The 20,154-nt window shown below is 37.9% G+C and overlaps 1 protein-coding gene across 9 annotated transcripts in view; it reads left to right on the forward strand.

Annotated features, from left to right (window-relative positions):
- The window catches only part of LOC145538674 (uncharacterized), a 736,734-nt gene that overhangs the window by 105,799 nt on the left and 610,781 nt on the right, over positions 1 to 20,154 (forward strand). Inside the window, exon 4 of one of the 9 annotated variants that reach the window (XR_014077164.1) lies at positions 15,159 to 15,590. The exons of 4 other annotated variants lie outside the window; for them this stretch is intronic. The gene's annotated coding sequence lies outside the window, so the exon portion shown is untranslated. 4 more of the 9 variants (XR_014077163.1, XR_014077167.1, XR_014077165.1 and 1 more) reach the window with 4 other exon arrangements.

Here is a 20,154-nt window from a genome sequence, read left to right on the forward strand (position 1 = left end):
CTCAACCACTGGACCACCAGGAAGTCCTGATAAACTTTAATATCTGACATTTTCATAGTTGTTTGTTTATAAGTAGATTAATCGTCTACTTTTGTTGTTAAATTATAGTATTGAATTGTGACTAGATAATGGGCTGTAAATTACAACTTTGAAGAATTCATTGATGGTTTATTGTGACTTTACACATGGCTACTTTTTGGGTAACATTTTAGAGTTCTTTGAAAGGAAAGGTATTTTTTGTGTTTGATATTAATTCTGTATACATTATTAAAATAAGTCTAGTAATAGAGTTATTCAAATTCTCTGTCAAATTCTTTATTTCTTGCCTACTTATCCTGTCCTTTTCTGAGAGAGATGAGTTAAGGTTTTTTATTATAATTTTGACTTTGTGACTAAATCCACGTTTTTTCTAATAGTTTTTGCATTATATTTTGATGGTACTCTGTTTAGTTCTGATGGTTCATGACTGTAGCTATTTTCCTGGGGGAATTACAGCTTATTTCATTGTAAACCTTCCCTGTCCCATTTCATGCTTTTTGACTTGAATTTTTACTTTTTTATGCTAATAATGGCACACATGCTTTCTTTTATTGTGATTTGCCTGACATATGTTTATCTATGTTTTATCTTTTAAACTTTTGTTATTATAAGTAGCATATTGCTAGAAGTAAAATCTTTAGTTTTACTGGTATGTTTGGTCTTATTTCTACCATCTTATTTTGTGTTTGCATTTTATAATACTTTATATAAAGGGTGTATGTGTATATATACACACATATATATCTTATCCTGATTTTACTACCTAGATGAAATTATTTCTCTGTTCCTTTTCCCCTTTTAATGGCTTGAAAAGAATTTATTTCTTTACCTTAAAATTGTTAACATATTGATATACTTTTCTATGCTAAAAATTAATGATTGGACATTTAGTTTGCTTCCAGTCCTGGCTAATATAAATAGTGCTGCAATGAACATTGGAGGATATCTTTTTGTATTATGGTATATGCAAAGTATATCATGAGAAACGCTGGGCTGGAGGAAGCACAAGCTGGAATCAAGATTGCCAGGAGAAATATCAATAACCTCAGATATGCAGATGACACCACCCTTATGGCAGAAAGCGAAGAACTAAAGAGCCTCTTGATGAAAGTGAAAGAAGAGAGTGAAAAAGTTGGCTTAAAGCTCAACATTCAGAAAACTAAGATCGTGGCATCTGGTCCCATCACTTCATGGGAAATAGATGGGGAAACAGTGTAAACAGTGTCAGACTTTATTTTTTTGGGTTCCAAAATCACTGCAGATGGTGCTTGCAGCCATAAAATTAAAAGACACTTACTCCTTGGAAGGAAGGTTATGACCAACCTAGATAGCATATTTAAAAGCAGAGATATTACTTTGCCAACAAAGGTCAGTCTAGTCATGACTATGGTTTTTCCAGTAGTCATGTATGGATGTGAGAGTTGGATGGTGAAGAAAGCTGAGCACTGCAGAATTGATGCTTTTAAACTGTGGTGTTGGAGAAGACTCTTGAGAGTCCCTTGGACTGCGAGGAGATCCAACCAGTCCATCCTAAAGGAGATCAGTCCTGGGTGTTCATTGGAAGGACTGATGTTGAAGCTGAAACTCCAATACTTCGACCACCTGATGCGAAGAGCTGACTCATTGGAAAAGACCCTAATGCTGGGAAGGATTGGGGGCAGGAGGAGAAGGGGACGACAGAGGATGAGATGGCTGGATGGCATCACTGACTCGATGGGCATGGGTTTGGGTAGACTCCGGGAGTTGGTGATGGACATGGAAGCCTGGCGTGCTTTGATTCATGGGGTTGCAAAGAGTCAGACACAACTGAGCGACTGAACTGAGAACTGATGTTCAAGGTATATGTCCAGTGGTGGGATTGCTGGGTCATCAGTTCAGCTGTTCAGTAATGTCAAACTCTTTGCAACTTCATGGGCTGCAGCACCCCAGCCTTCCCTGTCTTTCACTGATTCCTGGAGCTTGCTCATACTCATGTCCATCAAGTTGGTGACGAAATCCAATCATCTCATCCTCTGTCATCTCCTTCTCCTGCCTTCAGTTTTTCCCAGCATCAGGGTCTTTTCTAAGGAGTCAGCTCTTCACATCAGGTGGCCAAAATATTAGAGCTTCAACTTCAGCATCAGTCCTTCCAATGAATATTCAGAGTGATTTCCTTTAGGATCAACTGCTTTGATGTCCTTGCAGTCCAAGGGACTGTCAAGAGTCTTCTCCAACACCACAATTCAAAAGCATCAGTTCTTCAGCACTCAGCTTTCTTTATAGTCCAACTCTCACATCCATACAAGACTACTGGAAAAACCATTGCTTTGACTAGACAGACCTTTGCTGACAAAGTAATGTCTCTGCTTTTTAATATGCTGTCTAGTTTGGTCATAACTTTTCTTCCAAGGAGCAAGCATCTTTTAATTTCATGATTGCAGTCACCATCCATGGTGATTTTGGAGCCCAAGAAAATAAAGTCTGTCACTGTTTCCATTGTTTCCCCATCTATTTGCTATGAAGTGATGGGACCAGATGCTATGATCTTTTTTTTTGAATATAGAGTTGTAAGCCAGCCTTTTCACTCTCCTCTTTCACCTTCATCAAGAGGCTCATTAGATCCTCTTCACTTTCTGCCATAAGGGTGGTGTCATCTGCATATCTAAGGTAATTGATATTTCTCCCCACAATCTTGATTCCAGCTTGAGCTTCATCCAGCCTGGAATTTCTCATGATGTACTATGCATATAAGTTAAATAATCAGGGTGACAATATACAACCTTGACATATTCCTTTCCCAATTTGGAACCACCCCATTGTTCCATGTCCGGTTCTAACTGTTGCTTCTTGACCTGCATACAGATTTCTCAGGAGGCAGGTATAGTAGTCTGGTAATTCCATATCTTGAAGAATTTTCCACAGTTTGTTGTGGTCCACACAGTCAAAAGCTTTAGTGTAGCCAATGAAGCAAAAGTAGATGTTTTCTGGAACTCTTTTGCTTTCTCAATGGTCCAACAGATGTTGGTATCTGGTTCCTCTGCCTTTTCTAAATCCAGCTTGAACACCTGGAAGTTCTCGGCTCACATACCGTTGAAGCCTAGCTTGGAGAATTTTGAGCATTACTTTGCTAGTGTGTGAAATGAGTGCAGTTGTGCAGTAGTTTAAACATTATTTAGCATTGTCTTTCTTTGGGATTGGAATGAAAATTGACATTTTCCAGTTCTGTGGCCACTGCTGAATTTCCAAATTTCCTGGTATATTGAGTGCAGCACTTTCACAGCATCATCTTTTAGGATTTGAAATAGCTCAGCTGGAATTCCATTACCTTCCCTAGCTTTATTCGTAGTGATGCTTCCTAAGGCTCACTTGACTTCATACTCCAGGGTGCCTGGCTCTAGGTGAGTGATCACACCCTCGTGGTTATCTGGGTCATTAAGATCTTTTTTGCATAGGGCTTTTGTGTATTCTTGCCACTTCCTAATATCTTCTGCTTCTGTTATGTCCATACCATTTCTGTCCTGTATTGCGCCCATCTTTGCATGAAATATTCCCTTGGTATCTCTAATTTTCTTGAAGAGATCTTTCTTGAAGGGATCTTAGTAAGATCCCATACTATTGTTTTCCTCTTTTTCTTTGCTTTGATCACTCAGGAATGCTTTCTTATCTCTCCATTCTGTTCTTTGGAACTCTGCATTCAGATGGGTATATCTTTCCTTTCCTTTGCCTTTCACTTCTCTTCTTTTCTCAGCTACTATTTGTAAGTCCTTCTCAGACAACTGTTTTGCTTTTTTGCATTTATTTTTCTTGGAGATGGTCTCTATCACTGCCTCCTGTACAGTGTCATTAACCTCTGTCCACAGTTCTTCAGGTACTCTATCAGATCTAATCCTTTGAATCTATTGGTCACTTCCACTGTGTAATTGTAAGAGATTTGATTTAGGTCATACCTGAATGGCCTAGTGGTTTTCCCTAATGTGTTCAATATAAATCTGAATTTTACAATAAGTAGTTCATGATCTGTGCTACAGTCAGTTCCCGGTCTTGTATTTGCTGACTTTATGGAGCTTCTCCATCTTTGGCTGCAAAGAATATGATCAGTCTGATTTCAGTATTGACCATCTGGTGATGTTCATGTGTAGAGTCTTCTCTTGTGTTGTTGGAAGAGGGTGTTTGCTATGACCAGTGAATTCTCTTGACAAAACTTTATTAGCCTTTGCCCTGCTTCATTCTGTACTCCAAGACCAAACTTGCCTGTTACTCCAGGTATCTCTTGACTTCCTGCTTTTGCATTCCAGTTCCCTATGATGAAAAGGACATCTTTTTTGGGTGTTAGTTCTAGAAGGTCTTGTAGTTCTTCATAGAACCATTCAACTTCAGCTTCTTTGGCATTAGTGGTTGTAGCACAGATTTGGATTACTGTGATATTGAATGGTTTGCCTTGAAAACGAACAGAGATCATTTTGTTGTTTTTGAGATTGCACCCAAGAACTGCCTTTCAGACTCTCTTGTTGACAGTGAGGGCTACTCCATTTCTTCTAAGGGATTCTTGCCCACAGTAGTAGATATAATGATTATCTGAATTAATTTCACCCATTCCAGTCCAATTTAGTTCACTGATTCCTAAAATGTCAGTTTCCACTCTTGCCATCTCCTGTTTGACCACTTTCAATTTACATTGATTCATGTACCTAACATTCCAGGTTTCTATGCAATATTCTTGTCTAACAGCATTGGACTTTACTTCCATCACCAGTCACATCCATAATTGAGTGTTGTTTCTGCTTTCGCTCAGCCTCTTCATTTCTTCTGGAGCTATTTCTCTGCTCTTCAATAGCAGCATATTGGACATCAACTAACCTGGGGAGTTCATCTCTCAATGTCATATCTTTTTGTTTTTTCTTACTGTTCATGGGGTTCTCAAGGCGAGAATGCTGAAGTGGTTTGCCATTCCCTTGTCCAGTGGACCACATTTTGTCAGAACTGTCCACCAAGACCTGTCCGTCTTGGTTGGCCCTACATGTCATGGCTCATAGCTTCATTTAGTTAGACAAGGCTATGATCCTTGTGATCAGTTTGGTTAGTTTTCAGTGACTATGGTTTTTGTTCTGTCTGCCCTCTGTTGGATGAGGATAGGAGGCTTGTGGAAGCTTTCTGATGAGGGAGGGACTGGCTGTGGGGAAAACTGGATTGCAGGCAGATTCTTTACCAGCTGAGCCACCGGAGAAGATCTATATTAGGATAAGGAAGTCTCTTCATGATCTGTTCCCTGGTTAGCAGTGTGGTTTCATCTCCCTGCTCCAGGTTTACACTCTGGCCAAACTGAGTACCTTGCAGTTCCAGAACATCCCGCCCATTGCTTCTCCCTGCTGGATTATCTGACAAGCAGCTACTGATCTTCCTGATGTCAAATAAGCATTACCTCCTCTGTGAAATCTTCTCTGACTCCCCAGGTGGAAGTAGAACTCTAACTATAGATTGTTTGCTGGCTTCAGTGATCATATTCATACTAAAATTGTTTATGTCTGCTTTCACCAAAACCCAAACTCCCTAAAGTCAGGGTGTCTTTTCACGTTTGTATTGTCAGTATATACACTTAGTGTTTGGTATCGAGGAGGTATTAAATAAATGCTAGTTGGATGAACAAGTGAATAAAGAAATGAATATCTCCAAGGTTTTTAGGTAGATAGGAAGAAGAATATGACTATGTATTAGGGAGATAAGATAGTGTGAGAAGGAAACTTTGCTTTGGTGGTGGTGATGAATTGAGGAATAATATTAAGACCTCACCAAAATAATTTAGCTTTAAAAATGTATCTGCCATTTTTAGTCTTCAGTTAAGAAGAGAACTGTTTTAGAAATGGAGATATAACTTGATTCTAAGAGACTGTGACAGTATGAAAATTGTACCAGAATTCACTGTGCTCTGTTGGACTCCTCATCAACAATAGAGACTTGCAAAATAAATTGATTTAAAAAAATACTTATGACTCTTAGAAAATCATAGCAAACACAGAGAAGTATAGGCATAAGAATAAAAATCATACTCAGTCCCACAATCAGAGATAACCACTATTAAATATTTTGTGATACTGGCCTTTCAAGTACATTTTGTTTTACCTGGTTGAAATCATATTCAATTTTGTAGCTTCCTTTTGCTTCCTTAAAATTTTATCATAAGCGTGTTCTCATGTCATTAAATGTCTCTATAAACATATTAATTGCTGCATGTTATTCTGTCCTATGGCTATACCATAACAGATAATTATCCATGTAAATTATACATCCTTATTAAAAAATGCAGACAAAAAATTGAGGAGAGATTGTAAGAATCCTTTCTAGAGAGAAAATTACATGTAGAGTTTATGTGGACATATATAACACTGTCTCAATTTCAAGAGAGATGGGATTTTTGAAGTTATGCTGTGTGAGTGTGACATCCACAGCACATATGTTATATCACAGTGAAAAAGCTAAATGTTAGTGTGTGCAGAGGGCACCAGAAATGCCATGAGAAGAGACTCTAGAAGGCTTTAGGAGAGTGACATAAATTGAATGTTTGTGTTCCCTGCCCACCACAAATTCTTATGTTGAAACTTAATCCCTGATGTAATGGTATTTGGAAGTGGGGCATTTGGGATATGGTTAAGTCATGAAGGTGGAGCTGTTGTAAATGGTATTAGAGCCCTTGACTTGCCAGGTGGCGCTAGTGGTAAAGAACCTGCCTGCCAATGCAGGAGACATAAGAGACACGGGTTCAATCCCTGGGTCAGAAAGATACCCTGGGGGAGGGCTTTGCAACCTGCTCTAGTACTCTTGCCTGGAGAATCCCATGGACAGAGGAGCCTGGCAGGCGACAGTCCATGGGGTTGCAAAGAGTTGGACATGACTGAAGCAACTAAGCACAAAAGAGACTCCAGATAGTCCGGTAGCCCTTCCCCTGTATGAGAATATAGTAAAGAAATATGGCCAATTATGAACTAGGAAGTGGGCTCTCACCAGATACCAAATATGCTGACACCTAATGTTGAATGTTACACAGCCTCCAGTACTATGAGAAATAAATTTCTGTAATTTATAAAGTCATCCAGTCTGTGGGATTTTGCTATAGGTCCCTAAAGAGACTAAGACAGGGAATCTGTATGAGTGGTGGGAGTAAAGTCTCCTGATCCATTGATTCATTAAAGAGCCCTTTCTTAATCAGATCTGTGGTATTCCCCATGCATTGCCTTTAGGCCATGGGGACACAGGGGACTTCAGTCTGGCATCAGGAAGGGTCTATGGATTTAGGTATATGGTACTTAATTTTAATTATTTCTTCCTTTGCAGACTATTGGGGAAGCCCTGTTTCCCTCTTTGCATCTCAACCCATTCACAAACATGGAGGGTCAATAATACGTCAGGAATGTGTGAATTAAACATGAGATAGTGTTCTAGCTTTTGAGAAAAACAATATATAAATAGACAAATTGCAATGAAATGTTGTAAGTGATATTATATAGAGAGAGAGATGAGAAAAAAATAGAGAAGAGGGTAAGTAACTCTGCCTGGGAAGGTTCCTTTTAAGCTAGATCTTATAGGTTGAGGGGAAGATGAAGGAAGGCGTAGGGTTGTGCAGGTTATTCTACTTGTGCCCCTCCCAATCAATTCTTTACTGGGCTCTGCCCTGCTGTGTACCCTTGGAAGTTATCCCTCAGAGTCTGCATCAGCCAGCATCCTTTCTGGCTTCCATTTGGATTCAGCAACTGGAGATTATAGCAGGAGGTTAGAAGATAGGAGGAGAGAGACAGTGAAGTATTTCTTTTCCTGCTCCCTCCCAGCTTTGCCACATCATTCTGCCAGTGGTTGATCTCTCTATATCTGGAATGATAAATCGGAGGCTGATATGACCATCACTGTGTTTTGGGAAGATGGGTGGCTGACAGTGCTAAGCATAGAGTGTAGTGGGAAGAAATAGGATCAAGAAGACTAAAGAGAAGTAACTATTACAGTAGTTCCCATAAGAGATGAGGAATGTCTGTATTAAGGCCTTTATGGACAAGGGGGCACATTTCAGAGACATCTGAGGTAGCCACTATGAGATTTAGAGATCAGTTAGGATAAGGAGTGAGAGAGGAGGTAAATGTGACAAGGGGTATTTTATTTGGGAAGTTTTTATAAGGAAGTTGGTGACAAGATAATGGGAAGGTGGGGGTGTGGGGAGAAATGGGAAAAAATAATGAGTTTGGAATACAGTTTTGATCCAATTAAGTCTTCATTGCCAGAAAGACATTGGGTTGTACCTATATGCCTCCTTGCATTTATTAAGGAATTTTAAATTAATTTGAGTATCTAAAAACCTGCTATGTGTAACACACTTAAATTACCATGCAGAGATTATAAAATGGGAGTTTTAGCCATGGAAGAGTTCAGTGACTCTCAAATTAGTGATGATACAATAAAGAAAACTTTCATTCAATGCTTTAACAATATAAAATCATATGTGAAAATATATTGGGGAATGTGGAAGCATGGAGAAGATTTGAAGCACTTGAGAATGAGTGCAAAAATAAGTAGCTTCTGTTGTTTATACACGTTTTTCTTTTTAAATTTGGCATTATTCCTGGCAAAATTTAGTTTTTAAAGGGTAGCTTTATAAACCATTATTGAAGTCAATTTCCAAGGCTAAAGTGTGAGGGATGATTTTCCTGTCATTTGTCACCCAAGAGCCTACACTTTCAGTGCTGTGATTATTTCAAGGTGAAAGGTGAGAAGAAATGCCCCTTCAGGTTTATTCAGCTGGGATGTCAGGAATGGTAATCTCCGTCACTATGGTGTTTGAGTCTGTAGGCTCTGAAAGGATTTACTCTTTTTTCACAAAGAGAGAGCAGAATGGCAGTGTCAAAGATAAAAAGAAATGAGATTTCGAAAAAGTAGATTTCTGTGTCCACAAAATAGCTTTTTATTCAGGGAAGCTTTAATAGGAATTAGTAGTATTGTTTTACATAAAGGGCCAGATCAATGCAGTGTGATGAAAGGTAGATGTATTTATAGTTAAAAATGTATACTTCTCTGTGACATAATTTGATTTAAAAAATCAGCGATGCATGTAAGGCTATTTCTTGTGTAATTATCAAAACACTTCTATTTTACATTTATAAACATATACATAGATGTAGTTTAAACATTTTATCTAGAAAGATCCTTTTTTGTATCTGAGGTGGTGGAAGAGAGCAGGCAAACCCAGGCACTGGGAAACCAGAAGGACTTTGCTTTTTGTAATTTCAGTCAAGGGCCAAATCTCCTTGTTGTTTGACTATGATTTCTGCAAATGGTGGCATTAGACAAACTTTTGGGGGAATCATTTTATATGTACTGGAAAAGTTGCAATGAACAAGAAGAAACAATATCAGCTCTCTAGGAGTTTGTAGACAGACAAAATCAGTGGCCTTAGAAGTAAATAGATCTTATTTTTATTTTAATTGCTTCTGGTCTTGGAGATGGGGTTTTAGAGATAATATCCAACCCATTCATTCGTTTTTCAGATGAGAAAACTGATGCTTGGAGATGTTAAGTAACCTGCCAAAGGTCTCAAATCTAGTCTGTGGCAAAGCTAAGACAATTTACTTTAAGCCCAATTCATTTTCTGGGGATACAGCACAGCTGACTTTGAACACATCAGAGGAAAAGTGAAGAAAATAGGGGAGAAGTATGTTAGTAGAGTCACTCTTTGATGCTGAAGTTTTGGGGTTTTTAATAGTTCATGCTCATATTTACTATTTTCTCAATGCAGACGCCACTATTTCAGGATTACAGGTTATTTTGGAGGTTAAATTCATAAAATCAGATGAGTGAGGTAAAAGGGAATAGAAGTGAGAGGTTAATGTCAGAAAATCAGATGAGTAGGGTGAAAAGGGAATAGAAGTGATGTATGTGTCAGAAGTTTGGGTTTCCTTTGACCTTCACTGGCTGTGGGATTTTGGACACAGCTTCTCAGGTTCCTCAGCTAATACTTGCTTTTTGATATTACTGTGATGGACATTTCTTGATCTCCATTTCTCCTTTTTTTGTTTTTTTAAATACAGCAGCTTGATATCCTTTTTGGGATTTACTCGTTCCTCTTAGTGAGACTATTACTCAAGGTGTCCTGACTTTCTCTCACCAAAGAATGGACATTCAAACTAGTCTATTAGTCTTTCTCTGGGACTCTATTTCCTGAAAGGATTTACAGAAAGGTGAAAGAACATGTCTTATTTCTGGCTTATGTGGTGGTGAGTTCCTGAAGAGGCATCTGTCAGTTCTTGCTAATTGAATCCCTGGAATTGTCTTTATTCTTATTTCTTCCCAGATGAACAGATGCTTCCCTTCAGGTTATCAAATTACTCATATCTATTTCAGTTTTCTGCTTAAAGTAGCTAGATTTAATTTCTATTGCTTACAACCTGGATTAATAAACCAATAGACTTACCATGAGGCTAAAATAGGAAGTAAGCCCCTCTGCTCAGATGGATGTTATCATTACTCATGCATATTACTTCTTTCATTCTCCAGTATTTTCTAAATTACATATCTTTTTGGTGTTATATGTATTACCAACTCGGTATGTTGTATTCCTCAGTTATTTTATATTTGTGCTGCTCATATCCACAGAGGATTATCCCTTATTATTTCTCCCTCATTCCCATGTCATTAGCCCTCAGAGAATGAAACACGAAACAGGAAATGCTATATTAGTTGGGAGGCCACCCACAGTGTTTCTTCTACAATGACACTATGACCTCTTCCAGGTTGGAGAAATCTGTGAGAATCCCTTAATCATTTTGTAGGAGGTCCTTTTATGTAAATATACATAAGGCAGTTGTTCTTAAATTTTAGCATGCATCACAATTCCTTAGGAGGCTGGCTAAAATGAGGGTTTTGGGTACCCATCTCTGGAATTTTTGGTTCATTTGGTCTAGGGAAGGTCCAAGAATCTGCATTTCTAATAATGCTGCTAATCTGAGGGTCATGCTTTGAGAACTGTTCATCTAGGATAGTATTTTAAGTATAAATTAATATGCTTTCACTTATTTTTTGGGGTACTCAGGTGGATGTTATGATTACTCACACATATTACTCCTTCCATTCTCTGATATTTTCTAAATTATGTATCTGTTTGGTGTTAAATATCTCATCAACATTTCTCTGAGATGAGGGTTGGGGATTAAATTAGGGTTTTAACTGTAGGGGTGTAAAGAAAAAGAAAAAAAAATAAAATAATGAACTATTCCAAAGGAGAGTTTTCAAGCTTACAAGGTTGACAGACTTGAAAGTGAGAGTAGGTTGTGAAAGAAAAGAATTCTGTAAACTCCATCTCTTCCTTTAACAGAAGAAGAGGCAACCCAGCAAACCAGATCATGGAGTTTTTGTTTTCTTTTGCTTTTCTGACTATAGAGTTTTAAATATGGAGGGACTTAGCAAAACAGGGGAAAAATAAAAAGCTGTTTTTTTTTTTTTTTTTACCCTCCTAGAGTTAGGGTAGGAAAACTGATAATGAGATGTCTTTCTAGGCTGCAGTCTTAGAGGGGGAAGTCATAGACACAGGGACTCTTCTCTAGTTCCTATTGCAGTCTGAAATCAGGTAACTTCAGCAGCCTGCCTGGCTATGTCCAAGTTACTTTGGCTCAACACGGTTGAAGAGAGTATCCAAGTTATTAGGTCTGAGTCTCCCTTAGATCTCATGTATTGTGGAAAGGATCCGGAAGTTCACTTGTGCCCTATGGAGGGATAGGAAAGGTAGCTGGTGGTGAGCTTATCTAAAGGGTCTTCCCTTGTGATGGGGACCAAGTCTATAGCCAAGGGCTGTGGTGTAGACCTCTGAACCAGAGACAAACTGGGATCCCCAGGCTACTTTAGGGAAGATCATAGCCCTGGTGAGAGCTGGGATGGGGCCCAGTTCAGCAAAGAAGTGACCAGTGCTCCCTGAGAACGTTTTCTCAGCCCAGAGAACACCTGTAGCCTTCAGTAGCATCAGGTGCCTGCAGAATGATCAGGGATGGGACTAGTCACACCTAACTGGTCAGCAATCTGTGAAGCAGCTAGAACATCCACTCTACTGTGGAGGTCATTAACGAGTTCCGGGAACAACTTGTGGATGAGAGAATCTATTTCTCCTCCAAAGCCCCCAGCCTGTATTTCTCTCTTACACACCTACATACTTTGTTAAAGAGTAATGGTAAAGTTCAGAGCTTTGAAACACTGCAAAATCTTTTAAGCAGAGACTGAGTTAAATTATTGGTTTTAACTGAGGTTACCAGATAAAACTAGTGTATTCTCCACCCTACCTTCCCCACCTGATACTACACAATCACAGAGAAATAAAGATGCTTTCTTTGTACAGTTGAGGGTGGAATTGTTAGCTTGTATATTGGGAAAATCTAATAAGAGTATCAGGCATTGTTGCCTATAGGGATTCAAAGAACATCTGCAGGATTTTCTTTCTATCTCTCAGGTCTGTTTTATTTTGTGTTGACTTTACTTTCAGGCAGGATTTAACAAGTGGTGGTAAAGAAGGTCACTAGCAGCTCATTAGGAGAAGGCAATGGCAACCCACTCCAGTACTCTTGCCTGAAAAACCCCATGGACAGAGGAGCCTGGTAGGCTGCAGTCCATGGGGTTGCTAAGAGTTGAACACGACTGAGTAATTTCACTTTTACTTTTCACTTTCATGCACTGGAGAAGGCAATGGCACCCCACTCCAGTACTCTTGCCTGGAAAATCCCAGGGACGGGGGAGCCTGGTGGGCTGCCGTCTATGGGGTCGCACAGAGTCGAACACGACTGAAGCGACTTAGCAGCAGCAGCAGCAGCAGCAGCTCATTATGCTGAGTGAAATCCTAACATGCTGATCAACCCTCCCAGGCAGACTCTGATACTGCGAGGTCACATGCTGTCCCACTTGGTGGGAGGGGTAGGGCTAAGTAATTGACATCCTCACCTGGTTGATGAAGAACCTTTTCTTTAAATAAAAAAAAAAAATACCGAACACTTAAGAGAGATGGTCCAGAACATAACTGTGACCATAGGCCCCGCTGTGATCGTGATTTTGCCTGATACCTGGGAGGAAATAGCTTATGGGAAATTAGGAAGTACCCCAGTGTCATTTGCATGTGTGCTTTTGGAATTTGGAATCTGAGAGAGGCTTATTAAAGGAATTTGAGCAAGCAGTATCCTCCACATGTGTGACAGACATTACACAATTTTACTGCAAAGGAAATATCCTGTGTTAGGAAAATACTTGAGACGAGATGCCATTAGCTCAACTTGGATGTCTGCTAGGTCCTCCACTCTCTTCTTCATTTGGTTAATTCATCCTTTATCACTTAACTCAGGTAGTGTTTCCTCCTGGAAGCCCTCCTAGTGCTGGAGAAAGTACCTTTCCATGGTTGCCATAGTATTTCTATGAATATGATCACATAATTTATTGTCTACCCTGGGACACATTTGAAGTCAAAGCTATTAATAGTAACTAAAAAAAAATTATGCTAGAATAACAGGTATAAACTGAAACTGTCTGAGGCAGTGGAAAGTGTGGTCCTCCTAACTATAGATGCCTTGATATGGCAATTACTTACCTGTTTGTCTCCCCAACTAGCTGGTGAGCCATTTGATAATGGAGATTATTTCCTATTCCAAATGCTCAACACAATGCTTGATGAATGCTTTTTAATGTTGAACAAAGAAGCCCCCTATGGTTCTTGAGGGCTGGCAGATTTACTTAGTCTCCCTAGATCTAGAGGGGTTAATACATGCTTCAGGTACATATGATCATTTCCCTTCCCCTTCCTCTGTTTATTCTTGAATGTTGATGCAGATACATGTATTTTAAAGGTCTTCCTCCATATCTCTCCAATTGGATGAGGTTAATTAAATGACTTTATTTTATCAAATCTGAACCACCAGTAAAAGGGAATCAGGCTGCTTCTACTAGTGTTTAGATCCAGGAACTAACCCTTTCCTTTAGCTTTATTTGAAAATTCTTATTTCATATATTATCACACTATAAACCAACAGACTAAACACAGTAATAGCTTAATTTATTTTGCTTTTTTTATGGTAGGTTTGTATATAAATGCATTTTAAAATATAATCTTCTAAACTCACAGATATTCATGATCATTTAGAAATGATTAAAAAAAGTTGTCAAATACTTGTAATTATAGAAATTGTCACTCAAATTACAGGAAGCTTAGAAAAGCTTTATTGCTGTTTAGTTTTGTTTGAATGTTCCTGAGTGTGCTATTGAGAGCTTTGATAAATCGAGAGGGCTGAAAGAAGGAAATGGTCATAGTGTTTAAGTTATGTTACACTTAAATCCATTTAATTAGCTATTTTCACAAATATGGTGTTCTTTTGTAAGAAACGTTAAAAAAAAAATCATTTTTCTTCTGTGTTTTCCTCTATATAACCCCCCCAAAAATTATCCCTGCTTGCTTTTGTATTTCTCATTCTTTGGTTTTCTTCCAATGCATGTATATAATTATATGTTCATGTTGTCATGGTGATTCAGAGCCTGAATTGTGAGACTGTTGTAATCACTTGCCTAAGCCTGAAACCTGCTGTCCAGCCCAGCTAGATCAGCAATGTAATGATAGATGGTCACTGTATTCTTTGCTGAAAATTAATCTGTTATTGAAATATTCTTAAAAATATTTCTTTAACTGTCAGAATTTATTCAATGTATAGCAACAATTTGTATTAGAGAGTTAAAATGTATTTCTTCAGCTTCTTATATTTAAATTTCATTATGACTATTTTTTTCAAAATCATATTGTTAGATGGCGTCTTTCTTCCTAGCTGTTTTTCTTCCTCCTAGGCATAGTTTCTTCCAAAAAGGTATCTATATATTTTAATTTGTAAAAGTAAAACATGGCATTTAAAATATTAAAGTGTAAAGTGTTGGTCGCTCAGTTGTGTCTAACTCTTTGCGACACTATGGACTGTAGCCCACCAGGCTTATATGTCCATGGACTTCTCCAGGCAAGAATACTGGAGTGGGTTACTATTTCCTTCTCCATTAAAATATTAAAAAATACATAAATCCATAAAATAAATGCTTTCTCTATTTTAACTTCCTCCCTTCAACTTAATAGTACGACAAGATAATCCCCTTTCCTTCCTTTTCAGCTGCACAGAATGGGCATGCAGATCTTAGTTCCCCAACCAGGTATCAAGCCCATATTTCCTGCAGTGGAAGCATGGAGTCTTAACTGCTGGATGGCCAGGAAAAGTCCCCCACAAGTTTACTTTATCCTTTTTAACATCTGCATAATATTCTGTTGTATAGATGCAGTATAGTATCTTTGATAAGTCCCTTAAGTGCCTCACCTTTATATTGTTTCTTACCTTTCCAACTACAAATTATAATACCATGGATGAGCATTAGATACATATTCTTTTTGGAATTCTATGTGTATTTTTATGGGAAACATTCTTAGTCATCCTTACCTACAAGCTCAATTGTATAATACATCTGAACGTGTTTATGGTGGGTTGAGAGAGATGTTCACCTAGAACCTCAGAATGTGACCTTATTTGGAATAAGGGTCTTTGCAAAAAGAATTAAGCTAAGGATCTCAAGATGAGATTATCCTGGATTTAGGGTGGACTAATGATTGGTGTCCTTATAGGAGAAAGGAGAGGGAGATTTGACAGACAGACATGGATGACAGAGGGCCATGTGAAGACAGAGGCAGAAATTGGAGTGATGTGTCTACATTCCAAGAACACCAAGTATAGTTGGAAATCAACAGAGACAAAAATTTACCAATCTAAAATTCTGCACCATGAAAAATTATCATTCAAAAGTGAAACAGAAATAGATTTTCTCGGGCAAACAAAAATTGAGAAAATTTGTCACCAGTAGTCCTGCCTTGCAAGAAATATTAAAAGTTCTTTAGAGCAAGGAAAAGGATAGTTCAGAAACTTTGGATCTTCATAAAGAAAGTAAGGACTTCAAAGAATGCATAAGTGAAGGTAAACTAAAAATGTTTACTCTTATTATTCTTAATTGATATAACAGACAGCATATGAATACTTATGAATGGGTGTGTATAAGTGAAATGAATGACAGCAATGATACAAGGGAGAGGGTGGAGTGATTAGGAATATTTTGTTATAATAAGGTACCTGCATTACCAGTAAAGTGAAAGTGGACTTGGAGTAGTTTTAAATATATAGCCCAAACTGTGGGGCAGCCACCAAAAGTAAAAAAGTTCAAGTGATATCCTAAGGAATGAGAGAAAATGGAAGCAAATGAAATGCTCAAACTCATAAAAGGGAGAAAAAAAATGTAGAGTACAAAAATAGGAACAAGTAACAAGAGTAACAGAGAAAACAGTAATGAATATGGTAGACAGATATCTAATCATATCAATAATCACCTTATACATCAAAGGTCTAAATACACCCATTGAAAGATATAGATTGTCGGAGTAGATTTAACAAGACCCAACAAAACCCAACAATATTGGCTTCATGAAACCCACTTTAAATAAAAAGACCCATATAGATTAACTGACCCATATAGATTGACTGTGTAGATCACAACAAACTATGGAAAATTCTTAAAGAGACAGGAATACCAGACCACCTTACCTGCCTCTTGAGAAACCTGCATGCAGGTCAAGAAGAATAGTTAGAACTGGACATGGAACAAAAAGACTGGTTCAACATTGGGAAAAGAGCATGTCAAGGCTGTATATTGTCACCCTGCTTATTTAACTTATATGTAGAGCACATCTTGTGAAATGCCGGGCTGGATGAAGCACAGCTGGAATCAAGATTGCCGGGAAAAATATCAATAACCTCAGATATGCAGATGATGCCACCCTTATGGCAGAGAGCGAAGAGGAATTAAAGAGCCTCTTGATGAAAGTGAAAGAGGAGAGTGAAAAATCTTGCTTAAAACTCAGCATTTGAAAACTAAGATTATGACATCTGGTCTCATCACTTCATGGCAAATAGATGGGGAAACAATGGAAACAGTGACTGACTTTATTTTCTTGGGCTCCAAAATCACCATGGATGGTGACTGCACCTATGAAATTAAAAGATGCTTTCTCCTTGGAAGAAAAGCGATGACAAACCTAGATAGCTTTTTCAAAAACAGAGACATTACTTTGCTGACAGAGGTCCATCTAGTCAAAGCTATGGTTTTTCCAGTAGTTATGTATGGATGTGAGAGCTGGACCATAAAGAAGGCTGAGCACCGAAGAACTGATTCCTTTAAACTGTGGTGTTGGAGAAGACTCTTGAGAGTCCCTTGGACAGAAGGGAGATCCAACCAGTCCATCCTAAACGAAATCAGTCCTGAGTATTCGTTGGCAGGACTGATGCTGAAGCTGAAGCTCCAATACTTGGGCCACCTGATGTGAAGAACTGACTCACTGGAAAAGACCCTGCTGCTGAGAAAGATTGAAGACAGGAGAAGAAAGCAATGGACATGAGTTTGAGCAAGCTCTGGGAGATGATGAAGGACAGGGAAGCCTGGCATGCTGCAGTCCATGGTGTTGCAAAGAGTTGGACATGACTGAGTGACTGAACAACATATAGATTAAAAGTAAAGGTATGGAGAATGATATCCATGGTAACAATAATCAAAAGAGTAGGAGTAGCTATGTTAATTTCTGACAGCAGGATTCAAAGCAAGGAAAATTATCAGAGAAAAAGAATGGCCTTACATAATGCTAGAAGGAGTAATACACTAAGAAGACATAGCACCCCTTAATGTGTATGTGCTTAACAGTAGAATGTCAAATTATGAGGCAAAACTTGATAAAATTGCCAGGAAAGAGAGAAATCCACTGTTAGCTGGAGATTTTGACAGTCCTCTGTTAGAAATCAACAGATTCAGCAGAATATCAGTAAGGAAATAATTGAACTCAAAACACCAACAATCAACTGGATATAATAGAACTTGTCATAGGCTATTTCACCTAACAACTGCAGAAAACACATTCTTCTCAAGTTCATATGGAACTTTCACTAAGATTACATTCTGGGTCAGAAAAGATACCTAAAGTTAAAAGTACAGAAATCCTACAATGTCTGCTCTCAGAGTAAAATAAAATTGAACTAGAAATTAATAAGAGGGAGAGACGAAAAATCCCCAAGGTTAAATGACAAACTCCTAAATAATACATGGATTAAAGAAGAAATGCAAAAGAAATGAAAAGAGAATATTTGGAGCTAAATAAAATCACAACCTATAAGAATTTGTGGGATGCAGCTAAATCAGTGTTTAGAGGAAATTTAGAGCACTGAATGCATATTTTAGACAAGAAGAACGATTTAAAACCAATCATCTAACCACCCCTTTTATGAAATTAGAAATTGAGGAGCTAATTAAATCCAAAGTAAGCAGAAGAAAAGAACTAATGAGCTATTAGGCAAAAACCAATGGAATTTTAAAAAAATCACGAGAAAATCAATGAAACCAAACACTAGTTTTTTTGAAAGATCAATAAAATTATAAGCCTCTAGTCAGGCTAAGAAAAAAAGGAGCACAAATTACTAAAATCAGAAATGAGAGAGAAGTCATCACTATAGATCCCATGGACATTAAAAGGATAACAATTCTATGAACAACTCTATGCCTACAGAATCGATAACCTAGATTAAATGGGTCAATTCCTTGAAAGACAGTCTTCCAAAACTCACACAAGGAGAAACAGACAATCTGAATAGGCTTATATCTACTAAGGAAATTGAATTAATAATTAATAAACTTCTAAAAGAGAAAGCACAAGGCCCGTCCACAAGATGGATTCACTGGTGAATTCTACCAAACATTTAAGGAAGAAATTACATCAATTCTCTAAACTCTCTCAGAAGATATTAATAGAAGCAGAGGGAGTACTTCTTAACTCATTCTGTGAGGTTGGCATTACCCTCATACCAAAACCAGACAAAGATATTGCCAGAAAAGAAAATTACATACCAATATCTCTCATGGGTGTAAAGATCTTCAAAATTTTAGCAAATCAAATTTAACAATGTATAAAAATATTCATACATACAACCAAGTGAGATTTATCTCAGGTACACAAGGCTGGTTCCATGCTAAAAAATCAATTAATATACTTCATCACAGCAATAGGCTAGAGGAGAAAAATTACATAATTATATCAGTAGATGGAGAAAAAGCCCTGACAAAATCCAACATCCATTAATGATGAAAATTCTCAGCAAACTAGGGATAAAGGGAAATTTCCTCAATTTGATAAAGAATATTTACCGTACTTCCCTGGTGGTAGAGTAAGAATCCACTTGCCAATTGAGGGGAAATGGCTTTGACCCTAGTCCAGGAAGATTCCATATGCCTCGGGGCAACTGAGCCCATGTGTCCCAACTACTGAGCTTGCAGTTTAGAGCCTGGGAGCTGCAACTGCTGAGCCCACCAGCCACAACTACTGAAGCCCATGTGCTCTAGAGCGTGTGAGCTGCAACTCCTGAGCCTGTGTACCTAGAGCCTGTGCTCTGCAGCAAAAGAAGCCACTACAATGAGAAGTCTCCACACTGTAACTAGAGAAAAGCCCACTCACAGCAATAAAGACACAGTGCAAGCAAAAATAAATAAATTAATAAAAAAACTTTTAAATTTACAAAAAACCTACAGTTAACATCATAATTAATGGTGAGAAATTTGAAACTTTCACTTAGTATGCACCTGCTTACAGATACATTCTTTCTGAGCTATGTGGAATATTTTCCAGGGTAGACCTTATACTAGCCTATAAAAGAAAAGAAATCTTAATATACTTAAGAGGATTAAAATTATACAATATGAACACAATGGAATTAAATTAAAAATCAACAATGGAAAGAAAGTTGGAAAAATTCTCAATTTTGAAAATTTAAAAATACATTTTTGAATAGCCCATGGGTTGCAACCCACTCCAGTATTCTTGTCTGGAAAATCCCATGGACAGAGGAGCCTGGTGGGCTACAGACCATGGGGTCACAAAGAGTCGGACATGACTGAGCAACTTCACTTTCACTTTTCACTTTCATAGGAAAAAAAAAAACACAAGAGAAATTAGAAAGTATTTTGAACTAAATGAAAACAAAATGCAACATATCAAGATTTAAGGTATATACCAAAACAATGTTTAGAGGAAAA

Source organism: Giraffa tippelskirchi, chromosome 2, assembly GCF_054371585.1.
Source record: "Giraffa tippelskirchi isolate mGirTip1 chromosome 2, T2T-mGirTip1v1.2.pri, whole genome shotgun sequence".
Classification (NCBI taxonomy): Eukaryota; Metazoa; Chordata; class Mammalia; order Artiodactyla; family Giraffidae; genus Giraffa; species Giraffa tippelskirchi.